This window comes from Hyla sarda, chromosome 2 (assembly GCF_029499605.1).
Source record: "Hyla sarda isolate aHylSar1 chromosome 2, aHylSar1.hap1, whole genome shotgun sequence".
Lineage (NCBI taxonomy): Eukaryota > Metazoa > Chordata > Amphibia > Anura > Hylidae > Hyla > Hyla sarda.
Genome location: NC_079190.1, coordinates 64871559 through 64882470, shown reverse-complemented (window position 1 = coordinate 64882470; position 10912 = coordinate 64871559). Strand labels below are relative to the sequence as shown.

The window sequence follows — 10912 nt, the reverse complement described above, 5'->3', positions numbered from 1 at the left end:
AACTACAACTCCCAGCATGCCCGGACAGCTGGGAGTTGTAGTCTTGCAACAGCAGGAGGCACCCTGGTTGGCAAACACTAAACTAAGGAATAAAGTTTCCAGCATGGTGACAGAAAATAACATTTGCTGGAAATTTTTGTAAAGAATAGAGATTCCAATAATAAATCTAGTCCTTCATCTCTGCTGTATAACTCAGCCCTGCTCCGCCCACATCTCCCCGCCTCCACTGATCTGTCTGACGTCACCACCATGACGCCGAACCCTTGTATTATCTTCTGAACTAATTGTAAATAAAGCTTTCAGCATTTGAATAGAAGGCCGCAAGGCCTTTAGGGAGATGTAGTCCTCGCTGTGTATTGTCTGCTTCTTCCGCCTCAGCCTGGTAGATCGGGACATCACCGGGCAGGAAATCGGGTCGGCTAGGAAGGTAAGCGGGACTCTATCCCCCGGAACCGGACCGGTACCGCCTCCATTGTTTTATAGCTGAACAGTCTGTAGGGGGCAGCACGGCGTATGGCTCGATCACTGTTGTGTATTGCTTTTCAAGTCTCTGTTGCAATGGAGCCCTCATTCATATATTCTTAGAGTATAGACCAGTGCTCCCCAACAAGGGTGCCTCCAGCTGTGGCAAAACTAAAACACCTAGCATGTCCGGGCTTGCTGGGAGTTGTAGATTTGCAACAGCTGGAGGCACCCTAGTTGGGAAGCACTGTTGTAGATGGTGGGGGTGTATTCTGACTAACCCATCATTGTCCAGCATTACGTGTTATATTAGGGGGAAACATGACTATAAGACTGGTATAGAGATGTACGGTGAGTGGTCACCCCAGACATCACCGCTTTGCCCATTGGCTCTTATGACAATTGCGCAATTACATCCAGTTGTAGGGGGGAAATTATTTTGGGTCTGTTTTCTAAAGAAATCCTTATCTGGCTACTAAAATCGTCAGTTTTGTGCCGTCGTAATCTGTTAACCCCTGATGTTCTCCACCATCCAGTTGCAAATCTACTTTTCTATAGGTATAACACTGTTTCCCAACCAGGGTGTCTCCAGCTGTTGCAGTACTACAACTCCCAGCATGCTGATTGTTGTAGTTTTGCAACAGCTGGAGGCACCCAGTACGTCAGCATGTCTTTCTCTACCACCGCCATTCTGTATGTGGGGGAAAGAGTAAAGTTTGTGGATAACGGGTCAGACTTCTCGCCCTGTAAGCAGATCAGACCAGCGATTCCACTTGCTTATTTTTTTTTTATATATTTTTTTTTGACACTGTGGCCAAAAAGATGCCAAATCCACCGCGCATATTCTTCTATGTGCTTGGTGCGGCAGAATCCAATTGAAGGCAATGGGAGGCTGCTGCACCAGAATTTCCAAGCAGAATTTTTCTGCTGTATTCCGCTTGAAAATTCTGCCATTTTATATATATATATATATATATATATATATATATATATATATATAGATATATATATATATATATATATATATATATATATATATATATCACTCAGTACCTAATCCTGACCATGTACATCTAATTTTTGTGTCCATCGCCTTTATTTATTTTTTTATTACACTTTTAATTTAGCTCACTAGTCTGAATTCCTTTCAAAGGGAGGGGGCATGGCCTCACTGTGCAGGTCTCCGCCCCCTCCCTCAGTATGCTGTCTGCTCACATCTCCCCTAGCATCAGCAAAACTACAACTCCCAGCTTGTCCTCACTGACAGTAGGCGGACACAAGCTGACAGTGGGAGGATTTTTCCTCCAGCTATGAGCCCTGCGCTCACAGCTGTCAATCAAGGAAGTGTGTCCATGACCTAGGTGATGACGCATGGACACAGCAGGACTAGAATGTGTCGAAGCAGGCAGGGGAGGCAGTTCAGTATGAAATACTGAGAATTTTCTAATTAACCCCTTAACGACGAAGGACATATATTTACATCCTCCACCGGCTCCCGCGGGGTCACGCGGTGTTCCCGGGGCATATCGGGTCGGTCCCGGCAGCTATCAACGGCCAGGACCCGCGACTAATACTGGACATCACCGACCGCTGCGTCTGAAGTGAAAGTGACCCGGCTGCTCAGTCGGGCTGTTGGGGACCACCGCGGTGAAATCGCGGCATCCCGAACAGCTTGCAGGACACCGGGAGGGCCCTTACGCACCTCCTCGCTGTCCGATCGACGAATGACTGCTCCGTGCCCGAGATCCAGGCAGGAGCAGTCAAGCACCGATAACACTGATCACAGGCTTGTTAATACACGCCAGTGATCAGCATGAGAGATCAGTGTGTGCAGTGTTATAGGTCCCTATGGGACCTATAACACTGCAAAAAAAAAAAGTGTTAATAAAGGTCATTTAACCCCTTCCCTAATAAAAGTTTGAATCACCCCCCTTTTCCCATAAAAAAAAAAAATATATAAAACAGTGTAAATAAAAATAAACATATGTGGTATCGCTGCACGGTCAATGGCGTACGCTCAAAAAAATTCCAAAGTCCAAAAAAGCGTATTTTTGGTCACTTTTTATGCCATTAAAAAATTTATAAAAAGTGATCAAAAAGTCTGATCAAAACAAAAATGGTACCAATAAAAACTTCAGATCACGGCACAAAAAATGAGTCCTCGTACCGCCCTGTATGCGGAAAAATTTTAAAGTTATAGGGGTCAGAAGAGGACATTTTTAAACGTATACATTTTCCTGCATGTACCGTATATACTCGAGTATAAGCCGAGACCCCTAATTTCAACCCAAAATCCCAGGAAAAGTTATTGACTCGAGTATAAGCCTAGGGTGGGAAATACCTCATCCCCCCCTGTCATCATCCAGACCCGTCATTAACATCCTCATCATCATCCCCTTGTCATCATCCCACACATCCCCCCTTCATCATCCCCTTATCATCCCACACATCCCCCCTTCATCATCCCCTTATCATCCCACACATCCCCCCTTCATCATCCCCTTGTCATCATCCCGCACATCCCCCCCTTCATCATCCCCTTATCATCCCGCACATCCCCCCTTCATCATCCCCTTATCATCCCACACATCCCCCCTTCATCATCCCCTTATCATCCCACACATCCCCCCTTCATCATCCCCTTATCATCCCGCACATCCCCCCTTATCATCCCACACCCCCCCCCCCCTTCATCATCCCCACCCCCCTTCATCATCCCCACACCCCCCCTTCATCATCCTCTTCTCATCATTCGCCCTCAGTGGTCTTCAACCTGCGGACCTCCAGAGGTTTCAAAACTACAACTCCCAGCAAGCCCGGGCAGCCATCGGCTGTCCGGGCTTGCTGGGAGTTGTAGTTTTGAAACCTCCGGAGGTCCGCAGGTTGAAGACCACTGCGGCCTTCAACATCATCCAGCCCCCCTCTCACCCCCTTTAGTTCTGAGTACTCACCTCCGCTCGGCGCTGGTCCGGTCCTGCAGGACTGTCCGGAGAGGAGGTGGTCCGGTGAGGAGGTGGTCCGGGCTGCTATCTTCACCGGGGGCGCCTCTTCTCCGCGCTTCCGGCCCGGAATAGAGGCGTTGCCTTGACAATGACGCAGAAGTACGTTGGCAATGAACGCACCTCTGCGCCGTTGTCACGGCAACGTGACTATTCTGAGGCCGGGCCCGAAGCGCTTAGAAGAGGCCTCCCCGGTGAAGATAGCAGCCCGGAACCACTATCCCACCGAACCACCTCCTCACCGGACAGTCCTGCAGGACCGGACCAGCGCCGAGCGGAGGTGAGTACTCAGAACTAAAGGGGGTGAGAGGGGGCTGGATGATGTTGAAGGCCGCAGTGGTCTTCAACCTGCGGACCTCCGGAGGTTTCAAAACTACAACTCCCAGCAAGCCCGGACAGCCGATGGCTGCCCGGGCTTGCTGGGAGTTGTAGTTTTGAAACCTCTGGAGGTCCGCAGGTTGAAGACCACTGCGGGTGGGGGAGTTCACTCGAGTATAAGCCGAGGGGGGTGTTTTCAGCACGAAAAATCGTGCTGAAAAACTCGGCCTATACTCGAGTATATACGGTAGTTATGATTTTTTCCAGAAGTACGACAATATCCAACCTATATGTTGTAGGGTATCATTTTAACCGTATGGACCTACAGAATAATGATAAGGTATCATTTTTACCGAAATATGCACTGCGTAGAAACGGAAGCCCCCAAAAGTTAAAAAATTGTGTTTTTTCTTCGATTTTTGTCGCGCAATGATTTTTTTTTCTGTTTCGCCGTGAATTTTTCGGTAAAATGACTGTCCCGGCAAAGTAGAATTGGTGATGCAAAAAATAAGCCATAATATGGATTTTTAGGTGGAAAATTGAAAGGGTTATGATTTTTAAAAGGTAAGGAGGAAAAAAACGAAAGTGCAAAGACTGAAAAACCCTGCGTCCTTAAGGGGTTAAAGCAATTGCAAAACCTATTGGTTCTGCATGCTTTACAGCATAACAAAAGTTTTTGTATCTGACAGTGCCCATTTAAAGGAAATCTGTCATTAGTATCACCTGCACTAACCTATCGGTACAGACATGTAGTACAGGTGGTAATGTAGAAAAAAAGGGAAGACCGCAAGCGGCGCCTCGTGTATTACCCTTAGAGTAGGTGTGGAATAGTAAAGCCTCTTATAAGTGGCTGCTCACCTTGGAAAATAAGGAATAATGCATATCACCTCACAAAGAGGTATAATGGTGGAGCAAGCTGCTCAGCCGGAGGGTCAGCAGGGATCAGAAATTCCTGTCCTGTTGAAGCAAGCAGAGAAGTGGAGAAAGAGGACCAACGATTTCCAGGCGCTGCAAGCTCAAAACACCGGAGGCACAAGTTATGGATGAAAGATCCTTGCCGGGATCATATTTATTAAAAATAACAAAAGTACAGATTACGTGTTTCGAGGGTAACCCCCTCTTCCTCAGATCAACAGATTCCTCAAAACCCGACTAAACTATCAAAACGTGTTTAGAAATTATGTCCGGTTGTATCTGTAGAAAAAATATTTAAAGTTTTTAAATTTTCATTCCATTATGAATGAAGTTTCACTTGTTTTATTGAAATTCCAAGAATAAAACTGTGCAAAGTCAAAAACGTATGGTGAAAACCGGATGGAACCGTACGCACATACGGTTCCCAATGACTCCTATATTAAAAAAAAAAAAAAAAAAAAAGTAAATGTTTCAATATGGTTTTTCACCCGGACCAAAAACTGTGGTAGGCTACGGTTTTGGGTACTGGAAATAAAGCTGTACAGGATGCAAAACGAACACAACCGGATGCATCTTTTGACATATGGCTTTCAATGGAGAGTCAACGGTTTTCAATATGGTTCCGTACAGTTTTCAAATGGAAACCGTATGCGGGAACCGTATTGCAAAAACATGGTGTGAACCCAGTTTAAATTTTTTTTTTTTTAATGACAAAATCCCACTAGTGATCGCATGAGCCGTTGTTGTGTACGTTTTGGTGCCTGTATGTCCGTGGCCATGGGCCTGTGTTTTCTATACAAGAGTGTCCCATCTCTTTCACTTGTAGGCGCTCTGTGCACACAATATGCTGAGAATACATGACTTTGGCCTCAATGAGGCTGGGTTCACACTACGTTTTGTCCCATACGGGACCGCACACGTCAGGGGGAGCTGAAAACTTGCGCTTCCGTATGCCTTCGTATGCGGTCCCGTATGCAATTCATTTCAACGAGCTGACAGGAGTGAAACACTGACTCCGGTCGGCTCGTTTTTGCCCCGTATGCGGTTTTCCACCGGACCTAAAATCGTAGTCGACCACGATTTTAGGTGTGGTGGGAAAACCGCATAAGGGGCAAAAATGAGCCGACCGGAGTCAGCGTTTCACTCTGGTCAGCTCATTGAAATGAATTACATACGGGACCGCATGCGAAGGCATACGGGAGCACAAGTTTTCAGCTCCCCTTGCTGTATGCCGTCCCGTATGGGACAAAACGTAGTGTGAACCCAGCCTCAGTAGGATTCATATGCCGATCGAGCTCTTCCCCTCATTGTGCTGTGTTTTACAATTTGTATCCTTTATTTTTATAATAGAACTTGTTTTGAAAACAATGTATATTAGACATAAACAAACAGAATGTCTAATATAAATGTGTCTAGAGCAGCCAAAGGCTGTCAGGGCATGATGGGAGTTGTAGTGTAGCCACAGGTTGGGTTTCAATAAATCTCTCCATGTGTCTTTGGATCTACAGCAAAACTTCTACTTTTATTTAAAGGGAATCTGTCATTAGTGTCGTTCGCACTAACCTGTTGGTTCAGGATTGTAGTGCGGGTGACAGTGATGATAATGATACTTATCACGGACCGTTCCCTGGCCCCGTTCTCCCGTTATTCTCTCCTTGCTTGGTGCACAGAAGGAGCTTCAGGGCCATGCTGATGTCATGACTGATGCTTCCTCTAGCCTGCTGCTCGACCCCGTGGTAGGTATAATTTCCATAAATTTCACCCGCACCTTAAGCCTGTATCAGCAGGTAAGTTCGGGTGACACTGATGTCAGATTGCCTTTAAGTGACCTTTAGGGGCGAGGGTTACGGGGACTAAACATTCAGCTTTTTCCAGAAGGGAAGTCTCCAGCCTAATTCTTACCCGATCATGATAGTTTCTGAGATCAGTGGGGTCTTTGCACAGTTGTCTTCTTCATTGTGACTGCCAGTTTAGGTCCCAAGCTGAGGATTAGCTGGATTTATCTGCTGTGGCGGCCACTGCTGGAGGAATGTGGTATTACATGGTACAAGCCATATATGTTTTTGGAGCTGGTTATTGAATACTTTGCACACTTTTGCCAACCTATACAGTTTCATGTAGTGATACACAGCTATCTAGGTTTGTGAGAGAACTGGAAAATGTATGTTTTATATGTGGATTTTTCCGCTTATTAGGATGCAGGTTTCACCTTTACAGTGGCCCCACAACTTACAATGGCCTTAGGTTACAATACTGTACATTACAATACTGTGTATTTTTAACATTCAATGGTCTTTTATGGAACAATGTTATTTTAAATCAAACTCCACATACAATGCTATGGACAGGTCAGATCTGTAAAAGATGTCAATGGCTGAAAGAACTGACCAGTCAGAATGGGCATTCACTGGTAAAACACCCCAACATACGAAGGTCATCCTGGGAACAAATAAGATGGTAACAAGGGGCTACTGTATCAAATGAGATGAGCCATTAAATGGGTTCCCCAATAGTTTACTTGTCATTTAGAAACACTTTTGACATGTCAGACAGACACACAGGGTCCGATGTCTCTATCGGCAGAAGAATCACTTGGTAGCGCACTTCACTTTTGGCTGGCCATGATCTCCACCTAGCTGCACTGCATAGGCTCCTTATATTTATTATAGTGGTGCTGAATGGAGATGGCAGACAGTTGGGGAGGGATTCTTCCTGGACATGACCAACTGTGCCAACCTGTTAAGTCAGGGCCCTCTTCAATACAAGGATCCAGGAAAGCTGCAACAAGCTGCATGGCTGCTGAAAGAGGAGAGTGCCGCTGATTGCACCATCTTTTCGGGAGACTGCATCTCCCAAGCTTTTGGATTATATCAGACCGTCTTCTACCAGCTAGATACGGGACCAGTGCAGGCTGCACTCCTCAATTCACCACCCAGCGTGGAGACAAGTGATCTGTGGTGTTGTGTCCATAGCCTTTTCTCTATATATAGTACTGCATTTCTGTCCTTAATAGGATAACTGCGCTTAGATGCGCATCGGTCTTTCTGTTTTATTTCTTTCAAATTGCAGTTGGATAGTGAAGAGCACTACTGCCCAAGAGATCTGTCATGGTCTGAACTCTGAGACCCCGAGCAATCCAATTTTTTTGTCGAAGGTTTTTCTAAATTACAGGGACACTTGAAGAAAAACCACACTGCAGCCTGCTAGTTCTGTAAAATGGCTAACTATGTTCTAGTCACCCTTCCTAATCCAGGGCTAGTGTTTCGCTCTGGCCTGGTGCCTGTGTTAAATTACCTCCATAACCTGCTCTCCCTGCTCTGCCGATGACCTTCCAACCCCACTGCAGTGGATACAGGACGTCATTGGGTAAAGTGGAGCACCAGCACTGGAGGCAGTGAGGTCACTAAGTGTAGTTTATTTCACAGCACTAGCAGGCTGTAGTCTGTTTTAAACCCCATTCACATGCCTTGGGGTGCTGGGTTCAAATCCCACCAAGGACAACATCTGCAAAGAGTTTGTATGTTCTCTCTGTGTGTTTGCGTTGTTTTCTTCCCACACTTCAAAACATGCTGATAGGTTTAGATTGTGAGCCCCAATGGGGACATGGACCAATTTGAGTGTCCAGCGCTGCGGAATCTGTGTGCGCTATATTATTATTATTATTATTATTCACATACTTTATACCGCACCTTAGTTCTTAATCCCCCTAATGGGAACATGGCCTAATGTATAAGAAGTGCTTTACCCCTGTAGTCATACAGTAACATCCTAGGTTGTTATCTCATATCTATAGAAATGAAGAAGCTAGTTGTTTGTTCCCATATGTTGCCAATGAAGTAACCTACATATAGTAGCCATACACGTAAGATATGGTCACATGGCTGACGGCTATCTCTTCTGATTCCCCTCTGCTGGACTCGGTGGAGTGTTCATGGGTTCGAAAGCCCCGTAGAGAAAATGAATGGAGAGCTGTCCGTGCCGCTCCATTCATTAGGCAGACCTTTAACCTCCATTCTAGGGGTCGGTGTGGGTCCCAGTGGTTGGCCCCTCACTGATCAGCTAGTTCTCCCTTAGCCCGAGGAAAGGCCCACCTTTTGATTGTGAGAATACAGGAAAACCTGTTCTCCCACACTAAACCCAATACACCAGGTTATAGTGCGGGTGAACAGGAGACCAATGCGCGGTCTCTCACTTATATACATACCTTCTGTCTGGCACCCGATCCCTCTGAAGATCCTCTTCTATCTTTAATGAATTGCGCACTGGTGGTGGCCGTCTGGATTTGAATATTCACTGTCGCTGGTCACGTGAGCGATCAGTAGGCACAAGTGCTCATGTGACCAGTGACCATGAATATTCAAATCCAGCCGGCGGGCCCACCTCCAGTGCGCAATTCAGAGAAGACAGAGGAGGATCTTCAGAGGGATCGGGCGCCAGACAGAAGGTATGTATATAAGTCAGTGACCCGCATCGGTCTCATGGTCACCCGCACTATAACCCGGTGTATTGGGTTTAGTGTGGGTGAACGGGATGACAGTTTTCTTTGAAGAGTTATTCCTTTGATAGAAATTTATGGTATCCTGTGACACCCCCCCCCCCCCCCGCCCCAACTATATCTAAGTGGGTCCATCAACCTCCATCCCACCTCATTTGGTTGCTGATATGCGATCCCACTTTTTTGCACTCTAAAGACATAGTTTCTATCAATATGCCTATACTGCAGTGTTTCCAAACCAGTGTGCCTCCAGCTGTTGCAAAACTACAACTCCCAGCATGCCCGGACAGCCTTTGGCTGTCCGAACATGCTGGGAGTTGTAGTTTTGCAACAGCTGGAGGAACACTGGTTTGGAAACCCTGCTATACAGTGAAAGCAGGGTCCAAGGAGTATATAGATCTGGTTTGGTAAATGTGTTCCTGTACAGCAAAACTATAGACCAGGCCGTGAGTGGAAAGTATGAGGCGGGTAAGTGGCGGTATATTATGACTCCTAGTTTGAACTTGTTGCATCTGGCCGGCTTCGTAGCTATGAGTCATGGGTCTCTTATGTAATCCTTCTATTTTACCATTTCTTTAAACTAAGCACCTCCAGCCTTGACCCAAAATAAAGAGAATCTGTCTTTTTTTATGGCTGTAATCCCTCTGCCTGAGAGTTTTTTTTTTATCACGATTATGGGGGCGGCCATGTTGTCTGAGCTGCTATGGACCGTGAACAGTAGTTTGTCATACAGCCAGAGAACAAGCTTTTGACTCTATGGGAGAGTTTTGTGGTCATGCTCTGTGACCTGTGCAAAGGGATGGTGACTGCTAAACCTTTGGGGAACGGAAAGTCTTGAGGAATTGTACCTCTGGTTATCCAGGGAATTCTTTCTACAGTCTAAAAAGGGGAAAAATAAAGGCCTGTACTCACCTGCCTGGTCAGGCGCCAGGCTAAGGCCTCATTTACATGGACACATTTTTAAGCGCAATACGGCGGAAAAGTTTATGCATGGAAATTCCGATTTCACCCTCCGCAGAAAGAATTGACCCTCATGCGGAATCCGCACGGAAATGCATTGCCGTCTATGGAGATGCCGCATTTCCTAGCGGTCCTAGTGCATTAGACTGTAGCAAGAATTTCCCATAAATCTCCCTTTTAACTCTGTAGTGACCACCAAATGTGTTTTTACAGCTGTCACTAAGAGGCTTTGGGCTAGGCTGCTGTCTGGCCTGTGTCTCCTTTGTTGGGATTGTGAAAGCTCTGCTGTTCAGTATGCCAGGGTCGGAGAAACCGCCAATCCGGGCAGTTTAACCCCTTAAATACTATGGTCAAATCATGATTGCTATATATGTAATGGATCTATGGGTCTCCCCCAGCTCAGCCACATGATTCCCCCTTGCTGATGGGTCTCTATGGCAGCCAGGGGTCTTTTGCCAATGCTAATAGGTATGTTGCACCACACTACAATAGTATTGCAGCTTACTATATGAGTGATCAGAAGATAAAAAAAAAGTACATGAGAGAATTAATATGGACATGGCAATACGTGGTATTGCCACGTCATTAACAATCCGAACTATAAAAGTATATTAGTATAATAGTACATTTATGCCACATGGTGAATGCTATAAAATATAGAGTCCACTCTCAGAAAAAAGAAAAATCTTGGCACAACCACTTCATAGAACCAGACAGGTACCAATATCCACGATATCCTGCAACGCATTCAGGGTACTCCACA

At 45.9% G+C, this 10912-nt stretch overlaps 1 protein-coding gene across 2 annotated transcripts in view; it reads left to right on the top strand.

Annotated features, from left to right (window-relative positions):
* Nucleotides 1–273: 273 nt before the first annotated feature.
* Nucleotides 274–10912, top strand: part of SUPT20H (SPT20 homolog, SAGA complex component) — a 102745-nt gene continuing 92106 nt past the window's right edge. For both annotated transcript variants that reach the window (XM_056561940.1, XM_056561941.1), the window contains exon 1: nt 274–427. The gene's annotated coding sequence lies outside the window, so the exon portion shown is untranslated. The remainder of the gene's footprint in view (nt 428–10912) is intronic.